Below are 17,086 nucleotides of genomic sequence, written 5' to 3'. Positions count from 1 at the left end.
GGACATTAATTTTAGCATTTTTCTGGATTAGGATCTAAGTGCCTACATTGGAAAGCTACTTCAGAATGACTGTAAATGTTTAAAACATTTCAAGTTTTTATCCTTTTCTTGAGCCAAATCTGAGTAAAGAAAACTTAAAGAAAGGCAGTGGCTGATTTCTTAGAATAGCCAGCACTTCTGTGAGAAAAATCAGATGTTTCAGGAGACTTCTGAGGCAGAGATTTCCTGGATGCCATTTTTGACCCTATCTCACAGTCCAAATCAGATTGTCTTTCCTCCACTCCTGCTTGTTTGGGAGAAGTTGTTGCTCTACTGCACAAAAGGTTAAAGCACATTCCCTTCCACTGCTTGGACCTGAGATTGCAATATAAGCAGTTGCTAACTAAGAATAAAGGGAAAAAATTAGGAGATAGATGATACCGTGAATAACACAGACAAAGTAAATCAGTATTTATATCAGACATTGTTTTTCTTTCTTTTCTACTTACTGTATTGCTTGCCTACTGACTCTTTAATCATAGAGTTCATTTGTATATGAAAGTATTCCTCTGAAAAATTGGGAACTTGTGTATTTTGAGAAGTATTTTTTTCTGTAGGCATGACAGCATGATAAAGTGATTAGCAGAGTTAAAGAGAAGATAACAGTACAGGAGATAGAGTTACAGTAAAAAAAAATTACCCTCAATGATTTTGGAAAATAAAATAACATTTCAAATGTGTCCTGAAAAGAACAGCCTGCAGTTCAGCAGAGCGTAAAGTACTGATTGAAGAAATACATGGTTGGGAATTACTGCTGAGCACTGGATTTGCAGAATGAGCTCTGGAACCACAGAGTGTCAGTGAAATGCCGCCATTTCACTGCGGAAGGGTCTTATGTGACATGGAAGAAGTAATGTTCCTGCTGTACCCAGTTCTGTCAGCCCTATTTTAAGGTATGTATCCCAGCTGCAAAAAAATGGGAACCAATTAGAGAAAGTCCAGAGCAGAGGAACAAGGAAAGTCAAAGGCTAGAAAAGTTGACCTATGAGGAAAGATGGATGAAATTGAGGGATTTACCCTGAAGAAGTATATGCTGAAATGTTTTCAGACAAGTCTCTGAAGAAGAGGAAGGGGGGAAAAAGTGTGATCTTTAGTGAGAATAAGAAAAAAAATTGGACTCAAATTAACTTCTGTCATCGCTGCAGATCTTCAAAAGTAATCTCAAACTAGAGTTGATCCTGTCATGAGGCAGAAGATTGAAGCGTATGAGTTCTCTATGTCCTGTCAGCCTTATTTTTCTGACTCCATTTCTTACTGTGTTCTCAAAATCTGGCCTTTCTTTGACCTTCCTCTCCCCCTCTCCCTTACTCTTAAAGAAAAGAAGAGAAGAAAGTACCTTGTGCTTTCCTCCTCCCTAAAAAGCTCCTGAAGTGGGTGGTAATTAGCACCGTCTTTGTTGCTGTGTAATATTGAATGATCTTCAGGTCTGTCCATCATGCTTTAGGTGCATAAATGTTATGTATGTGTTATGTATGTATTTAAATATAATATTTAAATGAAGAAACGTTTAAATAGTAACATCAAATTCCAGAGGGGAAAAAAGAGGCCTGACACTTTATGGGGTTTTTTGGGGGGAAAAAAAAAATCTCAGCAGAGAGATTGTAATTATGGTCAACAACTGTTCCTAAAGGACACCTGAAGTCTGGAATGCAGATTCAGTTTGCTTCCAGCTTTCTCAGCAGAGTTCGTTGCAGGGTAATAACCTCCATCATCTTAATCTCTGTCGTGGAGCTGTGTAATCCTCTTACTTCAGACCCATTATGTTGCTTTATAGTACATGTGTTGTTAGAGGGAGGTGTCCTCCCTGGTTTTATGTGAAGCACACATAAAACACTACAGGTAGGTCGCAACCCTGAAGAATTTTACAACGTAGAAGTGGGAAAGAAGTTTATTTACTTTAAAAGTAAATAAAAATTTAAATAAAGTTAAATAAAAATAAAAGTTAAGAGCTTTTAAAATATCCTCTTGTGGCTGAAAACACAACTTTGTCAGGAAAGAATATGAACGCAAAACTGCCAATTTTCTTAGTGAGCCAAAATAACTATTTAAAGTAGAGAAATATGCCACAGCATACTTTGCCTACCTTATGAGGTTGTTTTCTGCTCTTATCAAGTTTGGCTCTCAAAAGATTTTTCATGTGGGGATTTTTTGGAATCAGCAGTGAAGCCTGAAAAAATGCCTTCTATAGGTCATCTTTAAAAATTTCAGTGTGAGAAGATGAAATAAATAGAGTTTCACTGTTTTGTTAGTCAGCATTACTTTTCCCCCCCCCCCCCGAGATAATTAGGAAAAGAAATGAAATTGATGCATCAAACATACAACTTTAGTATTGTTGCTGTTATTAAGGTATTCATTAGGTTTTGGGAGTTTTTTTATGTGTCCCATAGTATGCAGATAGTGCATGAACATGCTGCAGCTTGCATTGGTCAGAACCCAATCTGTGTTTAAATTGGTTTCCCCGGTGAACTTGAAACAACTGTTTTGTTTGAGGCACCTATTGTTTTAGTCTTTACTGGGCATATTATAACAAGATTAAAAAATATTTTCCTGCAAGACTGATGTAGTGAAAATTAGTCTTACTAGGAATTTTTAACTTACTGGAGAGCAAAGTCACAGTGCAGTGAAAGGAAAAAGTATGCAAAAAAGTTTAGTGTCAATTGTGCAAAATGCTGGCTTACTAATGCAGGTTTTCAAGCACAGGGAGGCCTTATTTAGTTAGAGCTGAATATGTGGGAAAAAAATTTCTCAGTGAAAAAGGAGTAAAAAAGTAAGGCGAGATCTCTTAAGAAGTAAAATGTACCATCAGTCTTGTTAAACTGTGCACACTGGTCCAGTCAGGGTCGTAGGACACTGCAGTCACAGCATAGTTACTCAGCATGTTCATTTATGATCTCAGCTAGGGTAAGACGATTTTGTATTTCATTTCTGCCACTCAATAAGTCACCATTTCCTGTCCAGTGCTCTTTGCTAGTGGAGAGATCAAATGCCATAAGCTCCATCACACAGGGGATGCTGCCCATCTGCAGACTTGGTGTAGGGCCTTCGTGAGGTGAGGTCCAACATGTTCCAGCTGCCTCAGCCTTCGTGCAGGTGTGGAGGTTGGGCAGAGCATGGGAACTGGGAAGCGCAGTGAAGCCAGAACATCATAAATACCAAGAATTTCAGCTGTCTGCAGCACGGTTAAGTTCTACCAGTCTTTACTATGAAGTGGCAGCTATGATTTCCTTCCTTATCCTTCATACTCTCCCTTTTGATGTTACTAATTTACAGGATATACAGCCAGCAATTCAGTTTTTAATACCAGGAGTGTGTGGATCTTCAGCATCTCACACAACTACCTCACTGTTGCGCATATGGGCTTAGAATTAATCTGATTCAAAGACCTGTGTGCTGAAATAAATTATTTATGATTATTGAAAAACATATACAAATTTTTGAGTGTTGAAAAGCTTCAGTAGTAATTGCTACCCAAATTGCCAACTCTTTTATGATAGCAGAAGAGAGGGAAGTGAGGGAGGAGAAATAATCATTTTAGGGACTGAATTGGAGAGGTGCCAGACACTACTTCATCAAACATAAGCACAACCTCAGTAAAGAAGAGCAGTGATATCTCACAGCAAAGCCCAGCAGTTCAAAAAGGTGTGCTTAAACATACTACACAATTTATCTTTTTGTCTTTTTGTTTGCTTAGGCTTATGGTACCTGGGGGGTTTTTTATATAAGCAAATTTAAAAGGGCTGTTTCAAGATCCATAAACCTGATGATGTCAGATGCACACAATGAAAGCAGATCTGTGACTCTGTATCACTATTACTTGTAGAATTATTTAAAGATCTATCTAAGTGTTTTGTTGTCACCTTCCTGCTATTTACACCTCTAAGATTTTTGGTTTATGAGCAGCAAAAGCAAACTGTCACTATTTGCTGTAAATTGAAGCTTTTAATAACTATGTCTGTTATACAACATTTGTCAGCTTTGAATATTCTGTCAGTAGAAAATAAAAATAGCAGGAAATCTCAGCAATAGTGACACTGAAATTTTATCTGCTTATACTCAAAAGGTGTAAAATACAGGCTTCAAGAATAAGAAATTGTAGTTTTCCTTTAAAAAAAAAATCACATTTGCTGTGGCTAACAGTAAACTCTATATATATCACCACCAAAATAATTGACAAAGAATTTGTATGTAATGTAGTTATCTACACAAAATACTATTAAGCTCTTTAAACATTAAGAGATGGCAAAATAGGTATTGTTTGTCAGACTCCAGTGTTGGGTGCATTGTTGGACGCAAAGATGAAGGTGTGTAGTTCTGCTCAATAACAGACGTGTTTTATCACCTTGTAAAACTTGACTGTCATGTCAGGGTGTTTTAATGTGCAAAGAAGACATTTCAAATGTAAACTTTTTGAAATAGCATTATTTTATTTAAACTGGAAATGTGCTTAGTAAAATGAGTATATAAAAAAACAAAGTTAAAAGTTTACATATATGGACATAATTTTTTGCTCTTGTTTTTCACTGCCAGTGAGGGAGATGCTCTCTTGGTAATTTTCTTGAGGGTTTTTTGTTTAAACTTTTAAACAAATGAAAAAAAGCTAATTTATCAACCTTAGTATTTTTATTCACTACTGAAGCATACTTAGAGTAACAGTACAAACTGTGAAGTACTAATGTATTATGCTGTGGCGGATCTCTTGTTACAGAATAGGAATATTTTGGGACAGCCCTGTTTGTCTTTAACTGAAGTGTTTGCTTGCAATTGGACTAGTTCAGTTCTACCATCACAAGTGTTTTAAATCCGGCCTGAAACACTGGTTTCCACCTACAGCAATTTTCCCTTCAGACTCGCTTTTCTCTCATTTATCTGTAAAACCTGTAACACGGTAGAGTTATTGTAGTAGGTAGTCTTAGAAAATATTCTGGCAAATGCTTGTCTCCTGTAGTCTTTCGTTCAGTAGTGGATGGCTAATGTTTTGTATTCTTTTTTTCTGCCAGTTAGAAAGCCAGTAGCTATCATTTTCCTCTCCAATAAACCATCTCATTCACAATGTTCCTTTGAAATAGCAAGGCTGGTTTTGCCAGAAGATGGATCTGATTAAAAAATCCACTTTCCATTTTAGGAGAAGGTCTACAAAAATTTTATCTGATCAAAAAGAAGTGTTACAAGATTGAATTCCTGTCCACTGCAGAAGTAATTTTTAGCTGACAGTACCTTCACTCTGCTGTCAGTGTCTTTCAAGAGTAATATGGGAATGTAAAGGTGGAGGGGGGACACTTACCTAGAAAGGGATAAAATTATTCCTCTGGGAAATATTTTTTGTTTGTTTATTTCACAGTAAGGGTTTGAATCTGTTCCTGATTGAAGGGGCAACACGACCTAGAAGGGTCCAGCAGGGAGAACATGACACATAGGATTTGTTTAATTTAGAAAAAGAAAAAAGTTCTTAATTCTCTCTTTTTTCTGTTGTATTTAATTGGGCAGAAATTGTCTATAGGTGCACAGTCGTGATAAAAATAATGTTTTTGTCTAAGAAGTCATTGTCAGTTGAAGCCTGTAAAGCAATTTTTCTTATTCTGTAACTTTCAAAATAATTATTAGGTTAAGATTGTGTATACATGTATCTAAAGTGATTTATGAAGTACATCTGTAAAACTATAACAAAATCTCTTCAGCCTGGAATCATATAAAAAACGTGAAAAATGAGTCTATTTGGTTACAAAGCAAAATTTAGAATTTTACAGTACATTTATAGCAGAAATAGTTGAAGAGTTGTAGATTCAGAGTTTATAGGTTTTCAGTGGCATTACTTAATTAGGAAGACCTTGAACGTAATTAAAATAATTAATATTGGAAAACTATGTATTCAGTAAGAAATACAAATCTGCAGTAATAGAGCTGAACTCTCCATCCTGGGAAGGAAATGATCAACCATGATGTGTAAGAGAACTGTAAAATAATAAGTGGCACGATACAGAGGAACTTTAGTAAGTATTTCTCATAATCCAAGAATTACAAGAAATAATCTGGGATAGAAGTAAAACAGAAAAAAGGAAGGAGGTAGATGGTTTGGTATTTAGCATGTCATTCATTCCCAGCCTCATTCTGCTGCTGTCTGAAGGCAAGATCACTCCTCTTCATATCCCCATCACCATCATTCCTACAGAAAAAATTGGGGTGAATGGACCAGGCAGAAATCTGCTGTATACTAGGAACAGTAGTCGTAGCACATGCTATCACCTAACCCAGGCACTGCATCTGGCTATACCATTACCCTCCAGGTGCAATTTTTGCCTCTGTAAGGAGCTGTATTTCAGTCTCCTGGACATTCCTTGCTTGAGGCCAGAGTACTCGTGTTCGGGGGCAAATGTTTAATATTCAGGTTATTGGAGATGGATCCACCTAAAGCTCAATGAGCAGAAAAAGTTATTATTCTTTTGAGAGTTAGAAGATGGGATGGGAGTTAGTTGAGATAGCAGTTAAAAGAAGACTGTGCAGAAGTTACCTGTGGTTGACAGGAGGAGATGCTTTGAGACTTGTATGGGTTTTTCTTCCTCTTACCCATGCACCTTCATGTTATGTCAGCCCTGTGTTCGACACGGTCTGTGTAGCAGTGTATTGCAAAGAGGATCAAGTGCTTTAGCAGAAGAGGAGATGGCGTTTGTACTGTGCCAAGAGGGGTCCCAAAGAAGTGGTGTCTGTGCCACCTGCTCCCCACCAGGTTGCTATCATGGAAGAGCTGTTTCCTCTGCAGAGGACAGAGGCACATTTCCTCTGAGATGTAGTGTCTTCTGGTGTCTGTTTGGTTTCTGCTGCTTTAGGCTGGATACATGCAGTCTGACATGCCACTTGGGCAAGGTTGCTGACCCATAGTCTACGTAGAGTCACTCTGTAACTGCTACATTGCCTGAGAGGCTACGATTATTCAGGGTCAGTTCAGCTTTTGCAGCTGGAAGCTATTTTTAAGACCTCAGCTGCTACACGTGTGCTTCCCTGCCCTTTCTTCAGTGCTGAGGCTCAGGGCAAGGGTGAGATGCCTGGTCACAGAGCCACCCCACCTTCCAGCATACCAGCTGCTCCCTGAGACCTACCAAAATGCACCCTCATGTCCTGAGACAAAGGGGCTGTACCCCTCCAGTAAAGTCACCTGCCATTTACTGGGTGGCTGGAGGATATGTGCAGGCAGCTCCTGCAGGAGCAGCTCTTGAGCTGTAAATCCTCAGCATACTGATGATGACTTGTCCATCAAATGGCATCGTTGCTGGAACTGTGTCTGCACCTTAGATAACGTGGGGGATCTTTGTCCATCTCATTTTCACATATGGTCAGCATGCACATGGTGTAGGCAAGTTTTGAAACACACAGAACTTAAGAAATATTTTTCTTGTACCCATAAAATATCTCACCTGCATTTTGACAGAGTTATAGAAGCTTCAAAGCAACCATATAATGATGTGAAATAGTTTTCTTTCAGCAGCATCTAGTGGCAACAGTTCTTATTTATCTTTCCTGGATTTGTAACTCCAACAGCAGTATTTTTAAAAGTCAGGTAAAGTGGTTTCATCTATTGGTTATATTTTTTGATGCTTTGGGAGATACATTTAGTTTTTATGTTGGAAGCCACCAGACTATTTTAGAACCTGATGAAAAACATTGAAAAGTAATTGTAAAGCAAGGCTTTGGGAAATCACATGTTTTCAAGCATAATTCCTAAGAAATATATTAGATCTGTAGTACAATTTAGGTGCAGTGCTTTTAAGGAGGATGTGTTTTGCAGAAATAGCGTTTGTCATCCAGTCATTCTTCCCAGGTAAGCCCTTCCTTCAGTGCATTGCAAAAATTCCTGGGCATGTAAATAACACACAGGAATGTCCATGGGAGCAGGGCTTAATGTGGGACAAATGCTTCACTGGTGCTTCTGCTCACAGAGAGCTTTCCCCTTGTGTTTGATACAGGAGTCCTAGCTGATTGCTCAAATGTTTTTAAGAAAACTCTTTTTGCCGTCTTCCACCCTATGTCTTTACACACTTCAAATTTTGAGAAAATAATTCTTCCTTTCAGTCCAATTGTTTTGTAGGCACTGCTGGTTGAAACGGTTTTCCTGTGTTCATTGGTTCAGTAGCTCTGGTGAATCAGTTCAGTGAAAAATACCTTTCAGAGTTGTCCCTCAGACTCGCAGAACAGTGCTCTGGTGTGACAGGTGATTCTGGTACCTTTAAAACAGGAACTCTCAATATAATTATATTTTTTTTATTCACACTTGGGTGATGGTGATCTTTTTTTACTTTCTTGACAGTTTATGTACAAAAGAATATGTATGTCTGTGTGGAATTTAATGAATGAGTCTATTGTCCTTTTCACCCCGCTGCTCTCTACCAACCCTAAAAACAAAAAGGAAAAAGAAACAACCTACTTCTTAGAAGCAATTTTGATAAATGGATTGCTTTAAAATTCTGGCATCAGGAAATAGAAGAAACATATTTGGATAACTGGATTTTTCTGGAAGATTTGCTTTTAAAAGTGGTTTTATATCTTTGCCTGGGTTAAGTGATACAGCAAATGCTTTTGATATAGTATTTGTGTTTCATCTGAAGGCTGTAAATATTCTTTTCAGATCTGCCTCTGATATCCCTGTGTTTAGCAGAAATTCTCCCTCTGACTGAAGCGTATCCATCATTCTTTAGGGTATCCATCATTGCACATCCTGATTCAATAAGAGATTATATCTTATTATCCTTCCAGTGAGTCACTGTATTTATGGATTTAACTGGTATTGTCCAGATGTATCATCTCTGATTCACTGTGAAGGGTGCTGTGGGACTTACTCCCTCTACACACACTGTAGGTTGGTGTTATGTGATGCTGAGCCATCCCAGGGACCATTTTATCTGTGAGTTGTACCAATAGATAACAACTGAGTTTTTGTTAGTGCAGAGTTAATATATTCAGTTTTGTTAAAATGAAATGTTAGGGAAAGCTTCAGTTTATCTTCTAATACTGAAAAGTTTAATCTGACTTGGTAGTTAGGGTGTTAGAAGTAATGAAATGTTAGGGAAAGCTTCAGTTTATCTTCTAATACTGAAAAGTTTAATCTGACTTGGTAGTTAGGAGTTTTCACATAGTTCTTTTTCAGAGTCATCACAGAAGATTACACTTATCTATTTACCCTTGTTTGGTTATTCAGTGTGATGGTAACTCAATAAATATTCACCAGTTCTACATGGATATTTCAACTCTTTTGAGAACTAAGGCATGAAGCATATTCAGATTGAAAATTCAAGAAGTGTTAATTGTGATGAAATATGTGACTCTTGATAAGTTTTAGGCTTCTTAAAAGGTGGTGCTTCACATAGCTTTGCGTGTCATTCAGACATGTCGATTTTAACTCTCTGTGCATAATTAGTTGAAAATTGTTTTGTTTTTCTGCTTGTTGTAATTACAGTAAGATACCTTATGATCTTGTTAAAATTCTCCTAAAAAACAACAAACCAAAACACAGGAAGAATGCAGAACCAGATGTGCTTTTTTAATGAGGACAAATATAGTACAGATTTCACAATGTTAGAGGTCAGTAAAGACATCTTTCCTTATTTGTGTCTTTTCAGGAAGTACTTTTAGAAAATAATTGAGATTATAAGCTTGCAAATAAAGCAGAAGACATGAGGAGCTGTACTTCTGTGGCACTAGTAGTTGCCAGTAAGGCTGTAAGGCGAGGAAGTTAATTACAGAATCATAACAGTCTACAGATGTTTAAAAGATGAAACCACTAGTCAGAGTAATATTTTTATTGCTTATTACACTTGGGATATGAACAGTTTCAACCTGAATGCCAGGGAAGACCTCTTCATAGCAAGATGCAAGTGAATTAACTCCTTGGATCATATGTTTCCCTGAAGTACTTAGAACACATAGTTAGCAATATTTAATAAGGGGGAACACTTTCATTGCTTAGAGCATGGACTGAGTTCTGTTCCTAGTTGCTCTGGTGCTTAAAGCGCTGTTCTTGGGGCCATCCAATTACAGCAATCTGTTAACCTCTTTGGAGGAAAAAACTGAAACCCATGTCCAGAGAGATGAATGAGATGGACCTGAGGGCAGACAGCTCTCTGAATAGGCTTTTGATTAAAAAATTACCTCATTCTTAAGTACTGATTGGGGAATTTCAGAGAAACAGATGAGAACCCAATACAGAAAAATTCTTGCACTTCCTGCTGGAGAAGTGTTCACGCAGGCTGGAAGCAGCCAAAATAACCAGCTTTTAGAAATCCTATTTGCAGGAAAGGGATAATTTCGTTGCATTTTTGAGAGACACTTGCTAGTTTTCCCAACAAGTGTTACTGCATGCACTTAGCAGCCAAGCAGAGCACAATTCTCAAGGAAGAAAAAATACTTTTTTTCAAACAGCAAAGGCATTATCCAGATAATTTTTTAATTTATTAATTTTTTGACCTTTGAAGTCCCGTCACATAATGCCATAGATTTACCAAATTAAAGGAGTTAAGAACTTCAGTGATGAAAAGCATCAGACAGAAATTCCCTAAGTCAATGGCAAGAGAACATTATGGGCATGCAGAGGAGAGGGGACATGCTTCAGTGGAATTACTGGGGTGTTTTGGGGAGGGACCTGGCTGAGCAGGCACAGGAGAGATGATGTTTTAAAGCCCAGCAGTTCAGTAAGCAGATGCAATGCAGAGGAGAACATCTCTCCACACTCTTCGGTACTCACAGGCCACTTAAATGGTAGATGTATTGGTGCTCCAACATCTTCTGCATACAACATAGATCCAGTCTCTCAAAGGGATCTTTTCAGTTCCAAATCCTCTGGCCTGGTGTGGCCTTTTTCCTACTTATGATTGGTGTATTCCTATGTTCTGGGCATGTATGGCTAATTAAAAAAAGGTTGTCTAGCTGCATCACCGTGTATTAGTGATAGATCTAATACTCAAGGTCAGGCATGTTCTCTGAGGTTAGTGACTTACAAAGTTGCTAATTCTTCTTGGAATAGAGACTGGTAAAACTGAGTTCTCCATTTTTTGTTGTATTATCCGTGCCTCTCTATGCTTTCCTTTCCTTAAAGCTGGAATGGGTTTTAAACTTTGCAAAACTAGTTTTTTCTGTTCTGATGGGATTTCTTTAGATCCCATCAAGTTAAAAATTAGTCATTCTCAGGGAAGAGTCAGAGCAGTTATGGGGAAGAATTGTTACCTACATGACATTTCCCTTGCAGATCCCTGGTGGTGGTCCTGGCCATTCAGCTGCTGGTGTTTGCTGTGCTACTCAGTGTGTCGTGTCTGCTGTGTCACTCTTCTGATTCTGAAATGTCTGGCTGACTGGCTTGACAGGTTTCTTGTACTGGCTTTGAACTGCTGGATAAAACTTCTTGCAAATGTAGTGGTTCCTTCTCATCTGTCTGGCTGATTTCCAGTAGGTATGAGGTTATGGTGCTTCTCAAGATTTTGACAAGGGTTTTCATGTTTGGCGCTCCCCAAACTAAGTGGTACTCATCGGTGTTTGAGCCTTCCTAAGAGGCAGTTTAAGTTGGTACCTTAGGAGTGAGAGTATTCTTGTCTGTCAAAGAAGTTGTCACTGTCAGAACAGAAAGTTCCCCTCACAGGGAAGTAAAAGAAATATAGAAATCCTTATTAATACTTGTACCTGTAAAATATCCATTACTTTTTTTTTCAGTTCTTTTCTGCTGTGTAGGAGGCACCTTCAGGGTTGTGTTTCATTTTGTCTTTTTTTGTTCTCTGTCCATCTGAATCTTGTATCCTGGTAATTAAATGCAGTCATTTCAGTGGCTTTAATCTAACCTGCTGGTCTCTGTGCACTATGTGTGTTCCCAATTTGACTCGATTATGTTGGTAATGTTTCTGAGTCATCTGTGGACTTGTTTGGTTATCACCACAGCCAGTCCACCCATTAAATTCTTGAGTATAGTCTTGACAGTTGTGTCAAAGGCAAGATCTTTTACCCTGGAATGTAAGAAAAGGATAAAACAAACATACTGTAATCTCCTAACTTCTGAAAGTAAAATAGAAATTGTCCACTGACCTAAGAGGTCCATCATGCTGTTCCAGTTTACACCTAGCTAGTATCAGTCCCATGGCATGTAAACTGAGCAGATTTACTACCTTACTTTTGTCTGTTCTTAAGAGGAAATTCTGGTACCAAGCATGTCAGAAAGTATTCGAGCTGGCTTTAATGAGTATGAATAACAGTAAAGATACAACAACATAAAGCTCAGCAGTCTTGTGGAGCTGAAACTCATAGCTCTGCTTCTTCACTGCTTCTGTTGTCTGTGCTGCCTTGGCTGGGAAATCACTTCTTCCTTTTCAACAGACCTGCAGTTTAGGAATGACTCATCCCTTTCTTGCACTGACATTGACCTCGGCAGAGTTACTCCTTTTCTGTGTGTGAGCAGATGAGAGGAGAATTAAGCCTGCAATCTTGAAAAGAAGAATTGCTTAAATTTGATCTCATGAATAAGTACTGAGTCCTAATTTTATACTATTTCTGGTGTTGAGATGGAGACTGCAATATATTAGGAATTAAATAATAGTTTTGAAGCAGATTGAAAATGCAGTGTCTGCAGTTGCTCCATTATGACCTTAACTGTGTAACTGCCCCCAGTGATGGGACCCCAGCAAGAAGACCACACCAGCTTTGTTCTGTTCTTCCTGGTGTTGACTGCTCTTGCCATCCAGCATTCCGTTTTTTGCTTTCTTCTAAAATTACGTGCATTGAGCAACATACATTCCTCTTGAGTTACTGTAATGTTGCCTTGTTTTATGTGAAACTAATATTTGTGCTAAAGCTTGCTGTTAGGGCTGTAGTACCAGTCTTCTGACATCTCTGAGCTGCTGGTGTCCAACCTCCTAAGCTGGAGCAATGTTAGCATGCTTTGGTTAGGTATTAATGTCTTTCCTCTCAGAGAAGGCAGGTTTTAAATAGGCAGTGTCACTTCAGTGAAGCCACATTTGAGACTCAGACACATGCAGTGTTAGTGCCTGATGTTTGACATTTTGAAAGAATGTATTTTCATATTAGTAATTCCGAGTAGGGAAAATTAAGATCCTTGAGAAATTGTGGGGTAGACTTTCGACTGTCAAAAAAATAATACTTTCAAAATGAGAAATTATTTTTTATTTATAAATTCTGCATCTGTGATTAAGGTAACTATGAATAATTACTGTCTGAATTCCCTTTGGACTAATAGCAATGCTGTTCACAGCTATTACTTTTGAATAGAGCAAGAGGATTAGAACGTAATGGCTTAAACAGAAAAAATATTGAAATTTAGTTTCACCAGGTTAGATTGTAACAGTGAGACATTTAAAAAAATAAACTGATCTTTATCAAACCTTTCTTGCCTGCCCCCTCCACTCAAATACCTTCTTGTCTCCAAGGAGGAAGTTGCTGTAGGGGTTCTGTAAGAAATGACTCATTGCCCAACACTAATTGCTGAGCTGTCGTTTCTTGGGTGTTTTGTTTTATCTATTTTTGAACAGGTCTTCATGATCAAGCTATGTGTAGCTACACTTATGTTTAGGAGAGATTAAAAACAGCATGTTTTTATGGTAATGAGATGTCGCATGTTTTCTTTACATTTGCAGTTTGTCAAAGTATGTCAGGACAATACCTTAACTGCCTCCCTCTGTCTCCTATTTGAGGGGCAAAGACCAGATAGGGTACGACTTTGCCAAAAATTACAGCCCAGTGGTGGGAAAGGGCTTGAAACAAAACTAGATCATGAGGCGAAAATCCTCAATGATTGTAGGTAAGAGTAAAAGCTGAGCTGCAGAGTGGTCAGCGAAGGGTCAGGGATGCATTACTCCAGCATCTTGAATCAGAGGACTTTGCAAACAGCCCCGTGTCTCTCTCTACAGCAGCTCCGGGTAAAGCCATCTAGTTTGAACATGGTTTTTGCAAAGTTACATTCCCTGCTGACCAGTGTTCCGGTAAGTGGGTCCTGAGGAAAGCTGTGCATTGATCTGACAGGGATGTTGAAGGATCATTACTGCTGAGCAAGCCAGGGCCTTGTAAACCTGTCATGTTAACGCAGCAGTGCCTGTAACAAGCTGTGTTCATATGCTCTCGTAGAAAGGGAAAAGCGCTTCCCCTTCTAGATGTGAGGTGAGGTCTTCAGTCAACCTGTCCTCGTGCTTTCTGCTTTCTGGAGTATAAGAACTTCTACGTGGTTGTTTGGTTTATATTTATTTGTATGCCATTTGAACTGCAAGGTGTAGGAACTAGATCAACAAGCCAAAGATCACAAAGTAGAAACAAAGGAGGTGATTTGTCTGAGATGGCACTTGATCTCAAGTTTCAGGTAAGAGCAGATTACAAAGAGAAATATGTTTCATAAGAGATAACTATTAACGTGTCTTTGTAGCTTAAAAAAAAGGTAATGAAGTTGGTGGTAACCTGCTCAGAGCATATTTCAGCCTGTTATTCTTGCTTAGTACATATGTGACATGGTGTGAGTTTTTTTAAAGCATAATTCTATCTGTGTTTCCAAAGGCCAGTGTCAGGAAGATGGGCAGCAGCGAGGATTTGAGTGGATCCTGTGGTGATAGGCATGGTGGAAATGGATGCTCAGTGCTGGATGAAAGCCTTTTTATTTGCAAGCTGACTTGCAGCAAGAATTAAGCCCTTGACCCCACATCCTTTATATTGGTCAGTGGAACAGTGCCATAAGCAGATTGCTCAGGTAAAATGTTGTTGCAGTATCTAAGGAAACTTCTCTGAGAAAAATTGTAATTATTCATCTTAACCCCTCATTTTCAGTTACAGAATTTATCAATTAGGCTTAGAGGGTTTAACCCTAGAATCCCAAGGAGAAACCAACCCCGTTCAATGCAAGGGACTGGAGTTTTACCATTGACTTGAATCGAAGATGGGAGTTCCTTGCTGTTTATCTGCTGAGATGAAAGTATGTCCTGACTGCAGGGAAACAGTAACACTCTTTGCTTCCCCCACTCCATCACTCAGGTAGTCTTAACCATCTTGTTTGACCATTCATTTTGATTTTTATCCTCATCTATGAACAAAGGAATTGTACATACAATTTTATACATAGACCTTGTCAGACTACCTGTTTCTGGATTTAACAGATTTAGCCGATTGTGGACAGCACAGCTGAGCCATTGAGAGCACCGAATAACTGTTACTCAGCTGAGGAAATTTCATAGCAAGTCACTCTTGCTGCCACCTCAGTAAAAAGTTGTGAAACCTGGGAATGTTGTTCCACAGAGAAAATAATTAGAAACTTCAAGACAATCAACAAGACTCAGTTTCCTTTTTCAGGAACAGCAAGTATGTGAATATATCAACCTATGATCTTCCCTACTGGAAGCCTAGCATCTTGCCTAATTTGATGACGTAAAAGCAGCATTTTGTTAGATTCAAAATGCCCCCTCAGTTGCAAAAAAACCCCAAACCCACAAACAAAAGGGGTAAAAGAAGCACTGGAGCTCTTTGATATGAAAACGTGTATCATTTTGTAGCCCTGCAGATGCTTCATATAAGATCAGTTATTATGAAAGTACAGGTGCTTGGTGTGAAACTTTTCCAAAAAATATATTGGATCACTTATATGGAGATAAATATTTTTTTAAAAAATAGAGCTTGAGCATCTACTTTTTACATATTGTTGCAATGAAATGTGAAACACTTGTTCCCAGGTTTTAAGCTGGACATCTGCATAAATTGCAGTGCTGCTGTAAATATTTCTCAACATGGACAGGTAGATGCTATTGGAAAAACCAGAACAAATTCTTAAGTTGCCAATATTGTCACAAAGTCTCCCTGCAGAATGAAGTTGTTTGACAAAGTGTTTCCCTGGTGATTTGGCTGCAGATGAAAATGTCTTCAGCAATAAAATTCTGTGCTCAGGTCTCAGCTCTCTGTGCTCATCAATCAGAAAATGACATATCAAGGATTTTTTTGCTGGATTAGGTAATATGGTAGGGAAAATATGTGAGGCATTGATACTCCTTTAAATTTCTATATGTAGGAGTTTTTTTCTACTCTTAAATACACATTATTTTTAAATATATACATTTTTTGCCTACAGCTTCCTTTAGTAATCAGTAGTGCTGCAATAGAACTACTGTAAAACTATTTCTTATGTACACAGATTTTCTTGCCTGGAGATAAAGCCTACTCTCTGAAAATCACTGTCAATCATAGGGAAGAGAGAGCTGAGGTGGAGAGATGTACATTTAGTGACAGCATTTCTACCCTCAGTGCACTGTCCTTTGTGGTTTAATATATTAATGTTTTGCCAATAAGTGGCATTCTGTAGAATTTTTGTGGCTCTATGTGTTGTAAACACAGTTTTGCTGTGGATAATCATGTTCTGCATCTGCTGATACTTTCATAAGGTATCATTAATGGCTTTAGAAAATTCAGTTACGTGGCTGCAAAGAAATAAATCACCTCATAGTTTAATTACCTCTAATATAACAGCAGCAGATATCTTCTGGGAAGCTGCCTTCTGTGTTACTAAATGACTGTCAATGATGAAGCTGCTTTTCTTAAAGGATGCTCTATTAGGGAGATTGTTCACAGTGTTTTATGCTACATCTGTTACTGCTACCACTAAATTTTATAAACTAATTTGAAATATGACAGATGTCAGTAATAACTTTTATTTCATGCCTGCTTTTTAAGGAGAAAAAATGGAACTTCTGCAATTCCCATAAAAGATTTATATGAAATGTTTCATACAAAATTCTTTAAACTACTTCTAAAATATTTGAACGATGATATGGGATCCGTGGAAATACCTTAAAACAGATTTTAGCAGATCTCCTTTGTGATGTGTGTGGTCATTCATTTTCTACTTAAATGTCTCAAAACTCCTCTTAAGATCCAACCACCTGAGAGACAAAAAGGGCGCACAGATGGAAAGATAAGTATCGTATATTAAAAAAAGGAATTATAAACGGATGAGAAAACAAGGAAAGGAAAGAAAAAAAGCATAAAGTGGTACAGGAGAAAACCAGTAAGAAGATGAAGGCTGATGAGCTGGAAGGAGAAGAGA

General features: G+C 38.1%; 1 protein-coding gene across 5 annotated transcripts in view; it reads left to right on the top strand.

The window, feature by feature from the left end:
• Positions 1–17,086, top strand: part of RSU1 (Ras suppressor protein 1) — a 106,328-nt gene that overhangs the window by 68,737 nt on the left and 20,505 nt on the right. Inside the window, exon 10 of one of the 5 annotated variants that reach the window (XR_004355985.1) lies at positions 14,560–14,749. The exons of the other annotated variants lie outside the window; for them this stretch is intronic. The gene's annotated coding sequence lies outside the window, so the exon portion shown is untranslated. The remainder of the gene's footprint in view (positions 1–14,559; positions 14,750–17,086) is intronic. 5 annotated transcript variants of the gene reach the window in all.

Source organism: Chiroxiphia lanceolata, chromosome 1, assembly GCF_009829145.1.
Source record: "Chiroxiphia lanceolata isolate bChiLan1 chromosome 1, bChiLan1.pri, whole genome shotgun sequence".
In the NCBI taxonomy this organism is placed as follows: Eukaryota; Metazoa; Chordata; class Aves; order Passeriformes; family Pipridae; genus Chiroxiphia; species Chiroxiphia lanceolata.
The sequence above is the reverse complement of the archived record's forward strand: the minus strand, read 5'-3'. Positions and strand labels throughout refer to the sequence as shown.